Source organism: Haematobia irritans, chromosome 5 (assembly GCF_050003625.1).
Source record: "Haematobia irritans isolate KBUSLIRL chromosome 5, ASM5000362v1, whole genome shotgun sequence".
NCBI lineage: Eukaryota > Metazoa > Arthropoda > Insecta > Diptera > Muscidae > Haematobia > Haematobia irritans.
Window position 1 is genome coordinate 58,020,771 of NC_134401.1, and position 15,634 is coordinate 58,036,404.

Below are 15,634 nucleotides of genomic sequence, written 5' to 3' on the forward strand. Positions count from 1 at the left end.
ACGTAATTTAAATTTTTTTGTTTCAAATAGTTTAATAACAGAGTTAATTAATAATGCGGTTAAAATTATTTAAATTTTGCCGGAAAAATGCTAAATCCATTCAAGAAATTCATTGCGAATTTTTAAAAATATCGTTACTGACAAACGTTAGAACGCCTTATAAGTAAAATTGACATCCATAATACTGAATTCGGATCATACCGAAAAAAAAAAAAACATTTTCACTACATTTTTGGCGAAGTTGTTTTTGCTTGGATGATTTTTTTTAAAGGACTTTAATAGCACATGAAGAAACAAACAGAAAAAACGAATAAATTAAATTTTGTTTCCTAGAATCAAGTACGCAAAAGTCAAATTGAATGGTATCCTTATTTCAATTCTCCGCTTCTTTGGCTCCGAATCAATACAAAGATCATTAGTATTAAGACAAAATCTTTGGAAACCGGCATTCATTTTTTTCAGTGCAGTTAGGTGAAAAGTTATACACAAATTCGTACTGAATTCGTATCTCTCACAACATGGCCAAAATTTCTTAAAATTTTTGAATTTTTTCTCAAATGCGCCCATCTTCAACTTCATATAGCGCTAAAGACATTTTTGCAATTTTGAACTCCAATTTTTTCACCAAACTACGAAATTTTTTAACAAGTCAAAACAATTAATTAACAAGTCAAAACAATTAATAACAATTAATTAACTGAAAAAATATTGTCGTGAGACCAAAGATTTCATGTCCTTAAAATACGAATGCAAATGTTGCTTAGCATAGAAGACGCATTTCTCTAACAGAAAGTTTTTTTCCTTGTCCAAAAATCGATAAACTTTTCGATGAAGTCGTATTGCCCTTATAACTAAGTGATTTGACTTAGAAATGGGTATCATAACATGATAGAAAATTTTTTTTTGGGATAAGGTCAACTTGACTTTAATAATTCAGAAAAATTCTTTAAAATGAATGAAATTGGCTTTGAATTTGATGTCATTTTGTTCAAAAATAGGTGTTGAGAATAAGTGTTGAAAAACACTTTATTTTAAAGACGTTTTTTACTTGAAACATAGCATAATTTCTACTGGAAGTTGAATCTTAATTTGGAAAAAAAGTTGTCGTTAACTCGTTTTTAAAGGACTTTGATAGCATATGAAGAAAAAAAGCTGAAAATGCGAACAATTAAAATTTGCTTCCTATTTAGAAGCAAGTACACAAAACCCAAATTTAAAAGAGAATTGTGTCTTAAAAGTATCCTTACTTGTATTCTCCGCTTCTTTGGCTCGGAATCAATACCAAAATTGTTAAAGTAAACAAAAAATCTTTGGAACCGGGCATGCATTTTTTTCAGTGTATATCTTAAAAAAATTTCTTGATTTTTTCGGAAAATATTTACTTATATTTGTGATACCTCATCATGTAATACAGTTAAGTTAAAATTTTCTAAAAATTAAATCATGTATCCATCCTACGAAAAATTGGTGCACATTGCCACTAAAGGACCTATCACAGGACCTGTACAGCAGTTTGTTGCAATTTATAATTTTTACATAAATTTTGATTTCTACACTGAAAGAAGAGTTTTCATTTCTCAGGAACGGTATTTTAGAGAAATCAAATATTCTTTTGAAGCTATCAAATTTTCGTCACAAGCAAATAAAAAAGATTAGAGGGAATTGTTGCATCGTTTGTTACAGATTCGAGTTTACTTGCTCTTACAGAAACTAATTTACATTAAAGGGAAATTAACTTTGTCTAAAATTTCGTTCCGGAGGAAAGTATTTTTTCTTTGGGTGTATACTCTCTTAATATTAATATGATCAACCCAAACATGTTTCAAGAGCAAGCTGTTTTTTAGACGGTGAATATGGCAAGAAAACAAAATAATTGCCACAAACATGTTACATGTTTACTGTTCAAAAATAAAATTTTGCTCTTGAAACTTGTTTGGGATGATCATATTCCTTCTTTGGGTGTAACCTAACCCATTATGGTTATAGAGAAATTTACAAATCAGAAATACCCAGAAATTTACAAATACCACAACACGGACTCTCGATATATAAAAACGCAATGTCAGATCCATACAATCAAAAAATTTACTTGACTTCAAAAATGTTAATCTTGCTTGATGCGGGTCGGTTAACCTTACTTGATGCGGGTGATCAAATAAAAAATATGACTTTAGCGAAGAGATGTCCTAAAAATTAGGTTTCATAATCTTTCACATTAAGTCAATATGCATCTAATAATCATCTTTTTCTTTCCAGAATTGACTCGATGAATTTTCATAAGGTATGTTAAAATAATTTAAGTAATTAATTTAACATTTTTTATCATTAAAATATTTACTTTTTGTTATTGTTCGATTTCATACATTAAAAACAAGTTTACTTGAATTCAATGATTTTGACCTTTCCTTAAGGATTTTGATATAAATCTGGGACAAAATCTCATTTATTTAATTTTCGTTCACATTTTGAGTTATCAACAAAGCTATTCATGTACAAACACTAAAAAAACAGTGAACCCACCAAGAAGAAAGGTGAACCCACCAAGAAGAATTTTAACTAAATAGTATTACAAACGCTGGCATCACGCCGATATCACAAAAATAAGTAAATATTTTTCGACAACTTCATGAACGTTTATTTGACATAATTAAATTTTTTCACTTGTTAAAGAAAACTTTGTAGTTTGAAGGATAAAATTGGAGTCCAAAATTGCAAGAATGCCTTTAGTGACATACGAAGTTCACGATTAACGCATTTCTAGTAAAATTTACAAATTTAAAGAAATAATGAACTATGTTGCGAATTTAGTAAATCTTTATGCTTAATTAATGTAAATTTTTTTTTTCGTTTTTTATTCAATTTAACAAACGTACACTCAAAAAAAAGTTTGCTTGGATCAAAAGATTTTGACCTTCCTTTAAGGATTTTGGTATTGATTCCGAGCCAAAGATGCGGCTTCTTTAAAATAAATACAAATTTTACGGACCTCCCTGGCTTAAAATCTAGGATCGATAAAATTATAATTGGATACAAATCTCATTCATCGAATTTTTATTCTCTGTTTGCGATATAGTAATAAAGGTATTTATGTACAAACAAATTCCAATTTCAAAATCCAAACTATGCAAAGTACTTCAAAGTAAAAACTGCTTTCTTAATTCTAAAAAAAACTTTAAACCAAAGATGCAAATCCTTAAAATAATTCGTAGCTTATATTTGAAGCGTTTTTATCTTAAATTTAAAAATTCAATATGTCAGTTGAGTTAAAGACGATTTCTTTAAATTAAAAATGTTATTCTTTATTTTAAGGAACATTTGCCTTACTTCAAAGATCTACAACTTCTACAGAAGGACGCAAAATTTCAAGATTTGTGTCCTAAATTTAATGAAAATATTTTTGAAGCAAGGATTATAAACTTTATTTTAATTAAAATTTCATTATTTTAAAGAATTTTGTCCTTAGCATTGCCTAAAATTTCGAGACCTAAAATTTAAGTTGCACAATCTTCCATATTAGGTCAATATTTTTTCAGTGTACGCAAAAAATTATTAGAGTACAAGAAACTTCCTCCAAACATAATAATTCCATGAACTAAAATAATGTTAAATTGGCTTTAGTTCACTTTTTTGAGTGAATAAATGTCTGTTTAAAAATCCAAATTATAACAAATACTTCAAAGCAAAAATTGTTTTCCTAAATTAAAAAATTATTCAAACCAAAGATGAAAACTCGTCAGTATTTGTCTATTTTTGAAGGTCTTTTGTCATTAATCCAAATATTCAGTAATTTAAAGATTATTTTTGAAATCAAAAATGTTTTTCTTTACTTTAAACGAAATTAAAGATTATGAACTTTCTTTCAACTAAAAATTCTTTATTTTAAATATTATGTCAATATTTTTTTTCAGTGCAGCATAAATAGAGTAAAATTATATTTCTACTGTAGTATTGTAAATGGGGTAATTAAATAATATAATGAAAAAAGGAAAGTTGTTTGTATTTGAAGGAAGGGCTCATCTGCAAGAGAATAGAATATTTGGGGTCCAACGTCTTTGAAATTTGAATTTACTTTAAGCACATTTAGAGACATTTCAAATTAGAGTCTAATTAAAATTATTATTATCATTACGATTCAATTAATTAATTTTCTAATGAAACCAATTCATTTTGTATGCCCAATTAAAACTATTATTTATACTATCATTTTCGTACTAGAAGACATTTCAATTAAAAAATTAATTGGTTCAATTAATTCCGTGATTGAATCAGAAAAAAAATATTTTATGCGTGTTCAAGTTTTGCGTACTTAATACTGGCGGATGGTGGAGCAGTTGAATAGTCACCCAAACCCTAAAAAAATCGCTTCTGTAACATATACCCCAAATACAAGCATTTGCTTCAAGCATATATATTTTCAGGATTGGGCCAAACAAAATATTGTTTGTATTGTTCAAACATATTATATTTCACCTTAGGGCATACACTGGTAGAAAAAAAATTTAATGAGATTTTCTTTGTGTGGATATATATTTAAGGCGCCAATTGGCTACTTCCATTATTTTACTTGCAGCATACTCTCTAGGTCTCTCTCTCTAAACACATCTATGTTTATAGGGTATTTCTAAATTAATATATGTTTGCATCTAAGCATATTATATTTACAAACATTTTATGTCCCATAGGCTTGCACTTAAAAATATTGTGTTAAAAAGTTGAGTTCCAAACATATAATTTTTACACCCAAACATATGAAAAACAGTATATTTCGTCAGTGTAATATTGATGCCTGAAGGGCAAAACTGATCAGATGGCAAGATTAGGAACTACCTCAGCTATTACTGAGGACTAAACCGCTATTAGAATATAAAAATTTAAGTTGTATCATTGTTTTAGGTAAACATTTTTATTTAAGGTCGAGTTATTTCCTTTAAAAGTTTTATTATAAAAATGCTTTATCAGAATCAATACCAAAGCTTTAAGTTAAATATCTCTTGCAATGCAAATAAATTTACCATATAGGTAATTTTCTTAAATAGCCACAGCAAATGTTTTTATACGATATGTAACAAATATTTTGATAAGATAAAATCGTAAACCATCCTTTTGTGGTGGGCTTTATTCAAGTTGGTGCTATGTGAAAAAAAAAATCAGATGGACTACCACACAAAAAAGTTTAATACGCTAAAGTAAACATTCTTTCAAACTTAATCTTCCAATTTCAAAATTGAAATTCTTGAATGCCACTTTGACTAGAGGAAAAACTCGAAAAAAAGAGTAACAAACAAGGGAATCCACTTTTAAAATGAAATATGCCATTTAGGGGGTATTACAGAGAAGTAAATAAATTGTATGAACATTTTTTTGGTGGTCCAAAGATGTTTTACAGTATCCGTTAATTCTAAAAAGAGCATGAGAAAAATGTATTTATATTTAATGTGAGATCTATTTATGTAATGTACTACTTGCAAATATTTAGTAGCATCTTGTTATGCAAAAAGCAAATAGGATTGTGGCATATATAATTCGAATGTATTGAATTGGAATTGTATGATGCATTGTGTTTAATTACGTTTGTGGCTGAGTGCGCTAAAGCATTCTGTTATGGTGCCACCAGACCCAGGTTCAATCCTAACAAGAACCGAATTAAAAATTAATTAAAGTCGAAAATGTATTCCATTAAAAAATTAACAAGTATATACGGACTTACACACAAAAAAAAATTTTTTTGATTCAATCACGAAATTAATTGATCCAATTAATTTTTTAATTGAAATGTCTTCAATCACGAAAATGATAGTATCAATCACAGGGCATAGAAAAAAATCTTGATTAAAAAATTAATTGATTTCATTACCAAATTTAAATTAATTTTTTAATTGATTCAATTAAAAATTTAATTGATGTTGATTGCAAAACTCAATTAATTTATTAATTAAAAAAAGGTAACTATTTTCAATTACCTTTTGAATTGGCTTAGAATTTTTATTTGGATTAACAATTGATTGTTTGAAAAAAAAAATTAATTAAAAATTTAAAAAAATGTTAATCATTTTTTTAACTGACTTAGTCTTCCGATTTGATTAAAAGTTTATTGTATCAATTAACTTTTTAATTAAAAATTTTAAAATTTTCAATCTTTGACTTAATTAACTTAATGTTTCTATCTTGATTAAAAAGTTAATTGTACCAATTAATTTATTAATTGAAAAAATTTCAACTTCAATTACCTTTTTAATTGGAAATATTTTGGTGATATTTTTTTCTGTGTAAGATTGGCCAGGCCGAATCTTAAATACCCACCACCATGAATCAAAAAATATAGTTTTTTTCCTTATAAAATTCTTCGTCAGGTTACTTGAAAACACGTATATAGAATTTCAGGTGTATTTGATGCCAAATACTCTGCCAAGCAATCAAATACATAAACGTAGAAATCGGGAGAATTAACACATGGGAGCTATACAAAACATTGACCGATCCACACCATATTCGGTCCGTCAATAGGGACGGAAAAGAGCTCTAAATTTTCAGCAAATCGGATTAATAATGCGGTGTCTCGAAGTCAAATCGGAAGATCGGTCTCTAGGGGGGTATCAAAATCCATCGATACGTCCCATATCCGGCTTACTTATGTATGGACCCAAAATACCTCTTGATTTTGAATTTCAGGCAAATCTCGTAAAAATTTGGATGTCTACACACTTAAGAGGTCAAATCTGGAGATCAGTCTATATGACGTAAATACCAAAACATGAACCGATACACACCATATTCGGCGTAGTTATGCGTAACCCCAAAATATATCTAGATTTTAACTTTAGGGAAATCGGATAAAAATTCCGGTGTCTAGAAGCCCAAGAAGTTAAATCAGGAAACGGGGCTATATGGGGGCTATACCAAAACATAGAGCGATACACACCATTTTCGACACACATATTTATCGTCCTAAAATATGTCTAGATTTCCATTTTTAAGCAAATCGAATGGAAAATACGGTTTCTAGAAATACAAGAAATTAACTCGAGAAATCGGTATATATTGGGACTATACCAAAACATGGACCGATACACACTAGAAGCCCAAGACACCAAATCGGAGGATGTGTTTATATGGGGGCTATATCAAAACTTGGACCGATATAGCCCATCTTCGAACTTGACCTGCCTGCAAACAAAAAACGAATCTGTACAAAATTGCAGGACCAGAACGTCATTATTGATAGCTGTAGCGTGATTACAACCGAAAGACGGACGGACAGACGGATATGATTATATCGTCTTATAATTTCTGCCTGATCAAGAATATATATTGTTTATATAGTGGGAAGTCGATATTTCAATGAGTTACAAACGGAATGACAAACTTATTATACCTCATCATTTTAATCGAAATAAAAAATAATGTTAGTTAAAAAATTATTTGTTACCCAATTCAACATTTTAATTTAATTAAAAATATTTCTAAATAAAATTTAATAGAATTTTCTTTCTGAAATAATTAGTTCTTATACACGTACTAGAATCATTAATTTTTGCCTCAAATCCAACTACAATTTTAATGGGAAAATTCATAGAAGAAGCGCTAAATAAATAGTTACCTTATGTAACAACGTAGTTGAACGAATTTAATAGAATAGAATGTTCTGAAGAAATCAAATAATTTTTTATTTAAGGTGGGTATTAAGTTCGAGTTTAGCCGCTAATTTTCACTAAAGTGAAAACTAAATGAGTAAAAAACGTAATAAAATTATACATATTTGTCGTAGATTTCATTATAACTTGATGGGGAATATCCCAAAGCAAATTTTCACAAAATGTATGTTCCTTAAAATGGATTTTTAAAGAAAAGTAATCGTGAAAAAATGACGATTTTAGCGGCTAAACTCGAACTTATTTAATACCCACCTTTAAGAATATTTTAATTTCCAGTTAATTCTGAGTCTGATACTATAATTTTCGTGATTGATTGAATCAATTTCAATTAAAAAATTAATTGAATCAATTAATTTCGTGGTTGAATAGGAATTTTCTTTATCTCTATAACATTCCCTCTGCTGGACATGGGTAATCTCTATTCTACCCTTGGCAAAAACAAATATAATAGTCAGGTCTGTATTGAGGCTAAATACTTACCAGACGATTCTCTTAGGTCTCTCAATTACTCAATCACATGATCTAGTTTCTAAGCATGTAAAAATTGCAATTATAACCCCATTTTATTATTTTGGATTTTTTTTTAATTTAAATGTTTCTACTATAGTCGTCCATAGTGAAGGCCTACGAAAATTTCAATTTTCCTCTTTAAGAATATGATTGGGGGTGATTGTTAATATTACTTATATTCTCTTGGTGTTGTCTTCCTTTTTATTTACGAGAAAAAAAAATGGTTTATCCAACTTTTCAATTTGGTTTTCTTGGTCCTTTTTGTTGGTCCTTATTTTGTCTTGACTTAATGCAGCATCAATGAACCATACTCTGAATGAGGTTCTGACCATTATGGTGATTCGTTGGCTGGCATTGATGATGGCAGTACTTTCAGTGGGGTTGAAGGCTTTTCTTGTGGTTTAAGTCCAAAAGTTAAGTGCACTTATTTCGTTTTTTTTTCTTTACGTGAAAAGAAATACTTCGTTGTCATATTTAAGTATGATGAAATATTTAAATAAATTTTCTTGCAAAAATTCTGTAATATTTTTATGCTAATTAAGGTAGCACAATGGGAAAAACAACATTGTGGCAATGAAGCTCTAGTTTTCCAGAGTCCTGTTTGTTTTGAAATTTTTTCTTTTGAAGTGAAAAATTGCAGTGGTTTTCTAATGTTGAGAAATGATCTAAGGATCATCAACATCTTCAAGAATATCTCTAAATAAGAATAGCTAATGTGTGATTTTCTGTTTTTATTGCACTGAAAAAAATTTTGATCTAGTATTAAAGATTAAGCAACATAAATTGTAGGCTAAATAATTTTTTATTGTATTTAGGTAAAATTTCTTTTAAATAAATAAATTTTTATCAAAAGAGAGAATTTTATTTTTTATATTAGAATGAGGTTACTTATTTTAGAACTTTGTGTACTTCCGCTAATGTCATATGTGTGAGAAGAAGGGCAATTTTCCTTATTGTAAAGCTATTTTTGAGTTAAAGAAATAATCTTTTAATTATCTGAGATGTTGAATCTTCGGATATACTTGGACTCCAGGATTTTAGTCTTCCCTAATGGATTTTGGTATTGATTCGTCTTCTTTAAAATAAAGATGGTTTTTAGAAAGCTACGTGATCCCATCCGGAAACAAAAATGTAGGTTTATTTTTAAAATTTTTAATTACACTGCATATAAGGGGTGGCTGATATGTACTGCAACGAACTTAACGTCGCTGTCATTTCTAAACAGCTCGCTTGACAGCTGCTAAAAATTTACTCATACGATTGGTAGCCAAAAATCAATTATATTTTACAAATGAATAAAGTTCAATGACCATACACATAAGTTCATTATGAACTAACGCAAAAGAAAATTTTCGTACGATTCCCAAAAATAGTAAGAATGAACTACTATATGGTTAAAATGATCATGATTTGGCGCCAATGGTTTTCTTCTTTGTTTTTAGTTCATTTTTTTTTCTTCTATGAGAGGATGTAATTTCGTGAACTACAGTTAAAAAGTACAACAGGGCATTAAATTTTTGTGAAAATCACAAAATGTGGAGCATACTTTTGATCAATTTTCGCACGAAGTAGTCCATTCTTGCAAAAAACAATTTACTTTTTTCTGTTTGCTCCTTTGATGTCTTTCGATCCAAGTCAAGTTGTTTTTGTTAAATTTATATCTTAATTTAAAATTGTACTGTAGAAATAAAATTTTGAAAAAATTTTCTATAAAACAAACATTTTGAGGAAATTTTCTATGGAAATAAAATTTTGAGAAAATGTTCTATAGAAAAAAAAACCTTTTACAAAATTTTCTATATAAATAATTTTTTGACAAAATTTTCTATAGAAATAAAATTTTGACAAAATTTTTTATAGGAATACAATTTTAATAAATTTTCTATAGAAAAAAAAAAATGACAACATTTTCTATAGAAAAAAAATTTACAAAATTTTCTAAAGAAATAACATTTTGACAAAATTTCCCACAGAAAAAAATTTTGACAAAATTTTCTATAGAAAAAAAATTTTGACACAATTCTATAGAAATAAATTTTTGGCATAATTTTCTATAGAAATAAAATTTTAACAAAATTTTCTATAGAAATAAAATTTTGACAAAATTTTCTATACAAATAAAATTTTGACAAAATTTTCTATAGAAATAAAATTTTGTGCAGAAATAAAATTTTGACAAAATTTTCTATAGAAATAAAATGTTGACAAAATTTTCTATAGAAATACAATTTTGACAAAATTTTCTATAGAAATAAAATTTTGTCAAAATTTTCTATAGAAATGAAATTTTAACAAAATTTTCCATAAATATAAAATTTTGACAAAATTTTCTAAAGAAATAACATTTTGACAAAATTTTCAAAAAAAAATAAATTGACAAAATTTTCTATAGAAATAAAATTTTGATAAAATTTTCTATAGAAATAAAATTTTGACAAACTTTTCTATAGAAATAAAATTTTGACAAAATTTTCTATAGAAATAAAATTTTGACAAAATTTTCTATAGAAATAAAATTTTGACAAAATTTTGACAAAATTTTCTATAGAAATAAAATTTTCTGCAGAAATAAAATTTTGACAAAATTTTCTATAGAAATAAAATGTTGACAAATTTTTCTATAGAAATAAAATTTTGACAAAATTTTCTATAGAAATAAAATTTTGACAAAATTTTGACAAAATTTTCTATAGAAATAAAATTTTGATAAAATTTTCTACAGAAATAAAATTTTGACAAAATTTTCTATAGAAATAAAATTTTGGCAAAATTTTCTATAAGAATAAAATTTTGACAAAATTTCCTATAGAAATATAATTTTTGTAAATATTTTCTATAAATTCAATATCTTTGTCAGTACACTCAAAAAGAGTGAACTCTACATTTCACTAAAGCCGATTTAATTCTATTTTAGTTCATGGAATTATTATGTTTTAAGATTGTTTTCCCGACTTTAATTATTTTTTGGGTACGTTAGTAAAGTAACTAAAACAGAGGAAAAAATTATACACAAATGAAGCAATAAAAAATCAGAATTTCTTAAAATTTTGTAAATTTTTGCCAATAACGCGCCCATCTTGATCTTCGTAGGGTACTAAAGATATCTTTGCAATATTGAACTCCAATTTTTTCCTTCAAACTACGAAATTTTCTGTAACAAGCGAAAAAAATTAATTATGTCTTAAAAATTTTCATGAATTTGTGATATTGTCGTGATGTCAGCTTTTGTATTACATTTTGCTTAAAATTTTCTAAAATTATTCTATTTTTTATACCCTCCATCATAGGATGGGGGTATATTAACTTTGTCATTCCGTTTGTAACACATCGAAATATTGCTCTAAGACCACATAAGGTATATACATTCTGGGTCGTGGTGAAATTCTGAGTCGATCTAAGCATGTCCGTCCGTCCGTCCGTCCGTCCGTCTGTTGAAATCACGCTAACTTCCGAACGAAACAAGCTATCGACTTGAAACTTGGCACAAGTAGTTGTTATCGACGTAGGTCAGGTGGTATTGAAAATGGGCGATATTGGTCCACTTTTACGTATAGTCCCCATATAAAGGGACCCTCAGATTTGGCTTGTGGAGCCTCTAACAGAAGCATATTTCATCCGATCCGGCTGAAATTTGGTATATGGTGTTGGTATAGGGTCTATAACAACAATGCAAAAATTGGTCCACATCGGTCCATAATTATATATAGCCCCCATATAAACCGATCCCCAGATTTGGCTTGCGGAGCCTAAAAGAGAAGCAAATTTCATCCGATCCGGCTGAAATTGGGTACCTGATGTTGGTATATGGTCTCTAACAACCATGCAAAAATTGGTCCACATCGGTCCATAATTATATATAGACCCCATATAAACCGATCTCCAGATTTGGCTTGCGAAGCCTCAAAGAGAAGCAAATTTCAACCGATCCGGCTGAAATTTGGTACATGGTATTGGTATATGGTCTCTAACAACCGTGCAAAAATTGGTCCACATCGGTCCATAATTATATATAGCGCCCATATAAACCGATCCCCAGATTTGGGTTGCGGAGCCTCAAAGAGAAGCAAATTTCATCCGATCCGGCTGAAATTTGGTACATGATATTGGTATATGATATTTAACAACCATGCAAAAATTGGTCCACATCGGTTCATAATTATATATAGCCCCCATATAAACCGATCCCCAGATTTGGCTTGCGAAGTCTCCAAGAGAAGCAAATTTCATCCAATCCGGTTGTAATTTGGAACATGGTGTTAGTATATGATTTTTAACAACCGAATTGGTCCATATCGGTCGATAATTATATATAGCCCCCATATAAAACGTTCTCCAGATTTGACCTCCGGAGCCTCTTGGAGGAGCAAAATTCATCCGATCCGGTTCAAATTAGGAACGTGGTGTTAGTATATGGTCGCTAACAAGCATATCAAAATTGGTCCAATCACACAAAAATTGGTCCATATCAGTTCATAATTATGGTTGCCACTAGAGCCAAAAATAATCTACCAACATTTTATTTCTATAGAAAATTTTGTCAAAATTTTATTTCTAGAGAAAATTTTATTAAAATTTTATTTGGTTCATAATAAAATTTTCATCATTGTCAGAATTTTAGTTCTATAGAAAATTTTGTCAAAATTTTATTTCTATAGAAAATTTTGTTCAAATTTTATTCGGTTCATAATCATGGTTGCCACTCGAGCCAAAAATAATCTACCAAGATTTTATTTCTATAGAAAATTTTGTCAAAAGTTTATTTCTATAGAAAATTTTGTTAAAATTTTATTTCTGTAGAAATTTTTGTCAAAATGTTCTTTCTATAGAAAATTATGTCAAAATTTTTATTTCTATATAAAATTTTGTGAAAATTTTATTTCAATAGAAAATTTTGTTAAAATTTTATTTCTGTAGAAAATTTTGTAAAAATGTTATGTCTACTTTGTCAAACTGAATTATATACGTATTGGATCGATCTTTTTTGATTTAATATATACCACGTATGGACTTACATACAATTTAGAAGATGGTGTTAGGAGGTTTTAAGATACCTTGCCATCGGCAAGCGTTACCGCAACTTAAGTAATTCGATTCTGGATGGCAGTGTTTAGAAGAAGTTTCTACGCAATCCATGATGGAGGGTACATAAGCTTCGGCCTGGCCGAACTTACGGCCGTATATACTTGTTTTTTTTTTCTAAAATTAACAAAAATTTTCGATCTTGGTTGGTTCACTCTTTTTGCAGTGTAGTGTGAGTAAGTTATCCTTTTTTGTAGAAGTAGTAAATTTCCCTTGTTGGTGCAAACCAGATCGTTAAAACATTTAAAATTCGACACACTTACAATTCAAGGGATAGTTATACAAATAAAATAAATTAATAAAACAGTGTTTTTATACTAACGATAAAATTTTGACGGAAAACTTTAAAATAAGATTTGTTTAATTTGGCACATTTTTGATAAAAATTTATTCAAATTTTGGTAGATTTGGCACGAGTGGCAGTCGTGGTAGATTCATCGAAACTCGCGGGGCCTATACCAATCCCGCTTCTCAAGTACTTTGGAAGGGAAAAATCCAATTTTTCCATAAATTTGTTTTTATTGCCTTATCCCTGCCTGTTGGCTTGTATCATTTTTGAGGCCTTATCTTTCACAAGTAAAATTCTTGTAATGGCGTGTTCATATTTTTGAGAGTGATATATCACACGCAGCATATTGGCGGTTAAAACCATCAATCGTTTATTACACCCTTCACACCACTTGTGTGTATGATTTAAAGTTCTTGTTTTTTTTTTTGGGTTATTATCTATTTGCCTCATTTTTGGGATCACGTATTTGTTATCAGGTGTTAGATATGAGCTAAAATGCCAATAAATCATATCAAATGAAATCTATCATTAATATAAGCTGTGCGAAGGCCTTTGCGTGAAGGAAGTTTCAAGCCAACCACTGTCGCCATTAAATCTTTACCGAAAGTAGAATCAAAGTCACTTAAGGAGTGAAAACAATTCCAAAAGTGCCATAAATTTGATTAGAATTTCCTGTCGTGAACTTTGCTATTGACTTCAGTTTTTCCCCCATCTCCCATCCCGTTTGTTATCGAAAATTATGAAAGGAAATCACATTTGGAATTTTTACACTTTAATAAATCTTTTTCTTTTCGATACTGACTATTGTTGTTTTCTTTGTTATGGGGATGAAGACGGAAGTTTGCAAGAAAAAAGTTGATAATTCGATCATCTTCATTGTGTTTGCAAAGACTCGTAAGGAGTTCCATTTCCGAGTAGGCAAAGAATTTAAAGATAAATAATTGTATTGCCTATTCGTGTGGAAGACTTTGTGGTGCCAGCAGTTGGCAACCATTACACTCACAGTCACACATACTTGAAGTAAGAATAATGGGTGGTATCGTAACAATGGCATATATGTTATAGATTTTATCAGGATGGTATAAGTTTGTGGTAATTATTTTAACATATGGAAATTTTCAGGAATATTATGTATGAGATCTCCAAAGGAGCCAAAAACTTTAATGTCCACCAACAAAGTAGGTCAGCTAATTGTTATGAGAATCAATATGCCGACTTTTTCAAAATTTGGAAAAGTGGATTTTTCCAATAATTTTGTTTTAGGAAAGCTGACTTTTTAACTTTGGAGAAAATTTGAGAAGTCGATTTTTCGTGTTTTTGAAAATTTGTACAACATCACTTTCGGTTTTTACGATTATAGAAAACCGAATCGACCCTAGATATCGTGCTCTTTGGCTTAGACATAAAACCATCTACATTAAGTTCCCTTTTCCGTGATAAGTCGACTTTTCCACTTTTTTGTTCAAAATCTAATTTAATCACCACTAAAGTTCAATTAGTCGATTAGACTTGACTGTCTAAAACATCAAAAGTCAAGGAGATGAAATTGAAGACTACACAAGGTTAACTTCGGTTTTTCGATTTTTGGGACAAAAATTGAATTCTCGACTTTACCCAACAATACTCCAACAGCTACCCATCCCAAAACTGGGTGATCGAAAATCAATGGTAATATTTTTGGAATGTCTATGGTCTGCCGTAATGTTTTTCTACCCTGGGACACAATACTCTCTTTTTAGATAACATTTATATTAACCTCAACGGCCGTTACGGCTGCCCACACCATAAGATCGCGGGCGCTTGAGTTCTTGTGGAATGGGCAATGGAGACATTTTTTTCTGACATATTTGGCAAGTAAATCCGATCATTTTGTGTGTTGACGAACTGCTCTAGTTGGAATAGCTTCCCATTGGAGAAAACTAAATTCGGTAACTGGCCACATTCAAGCGAAGCAACTCCTTGACTCTTATCACACTATGCCACCCTTGCAGTATCACGGTAGCGAGCACAAGATTTATTCATATTTATTTAAAGTTTGGTGGGATTTACTTGTGGTTTTTTCCCCCTTTTCCCCTGAAACACACTCGAAAAATCTGAATACAGT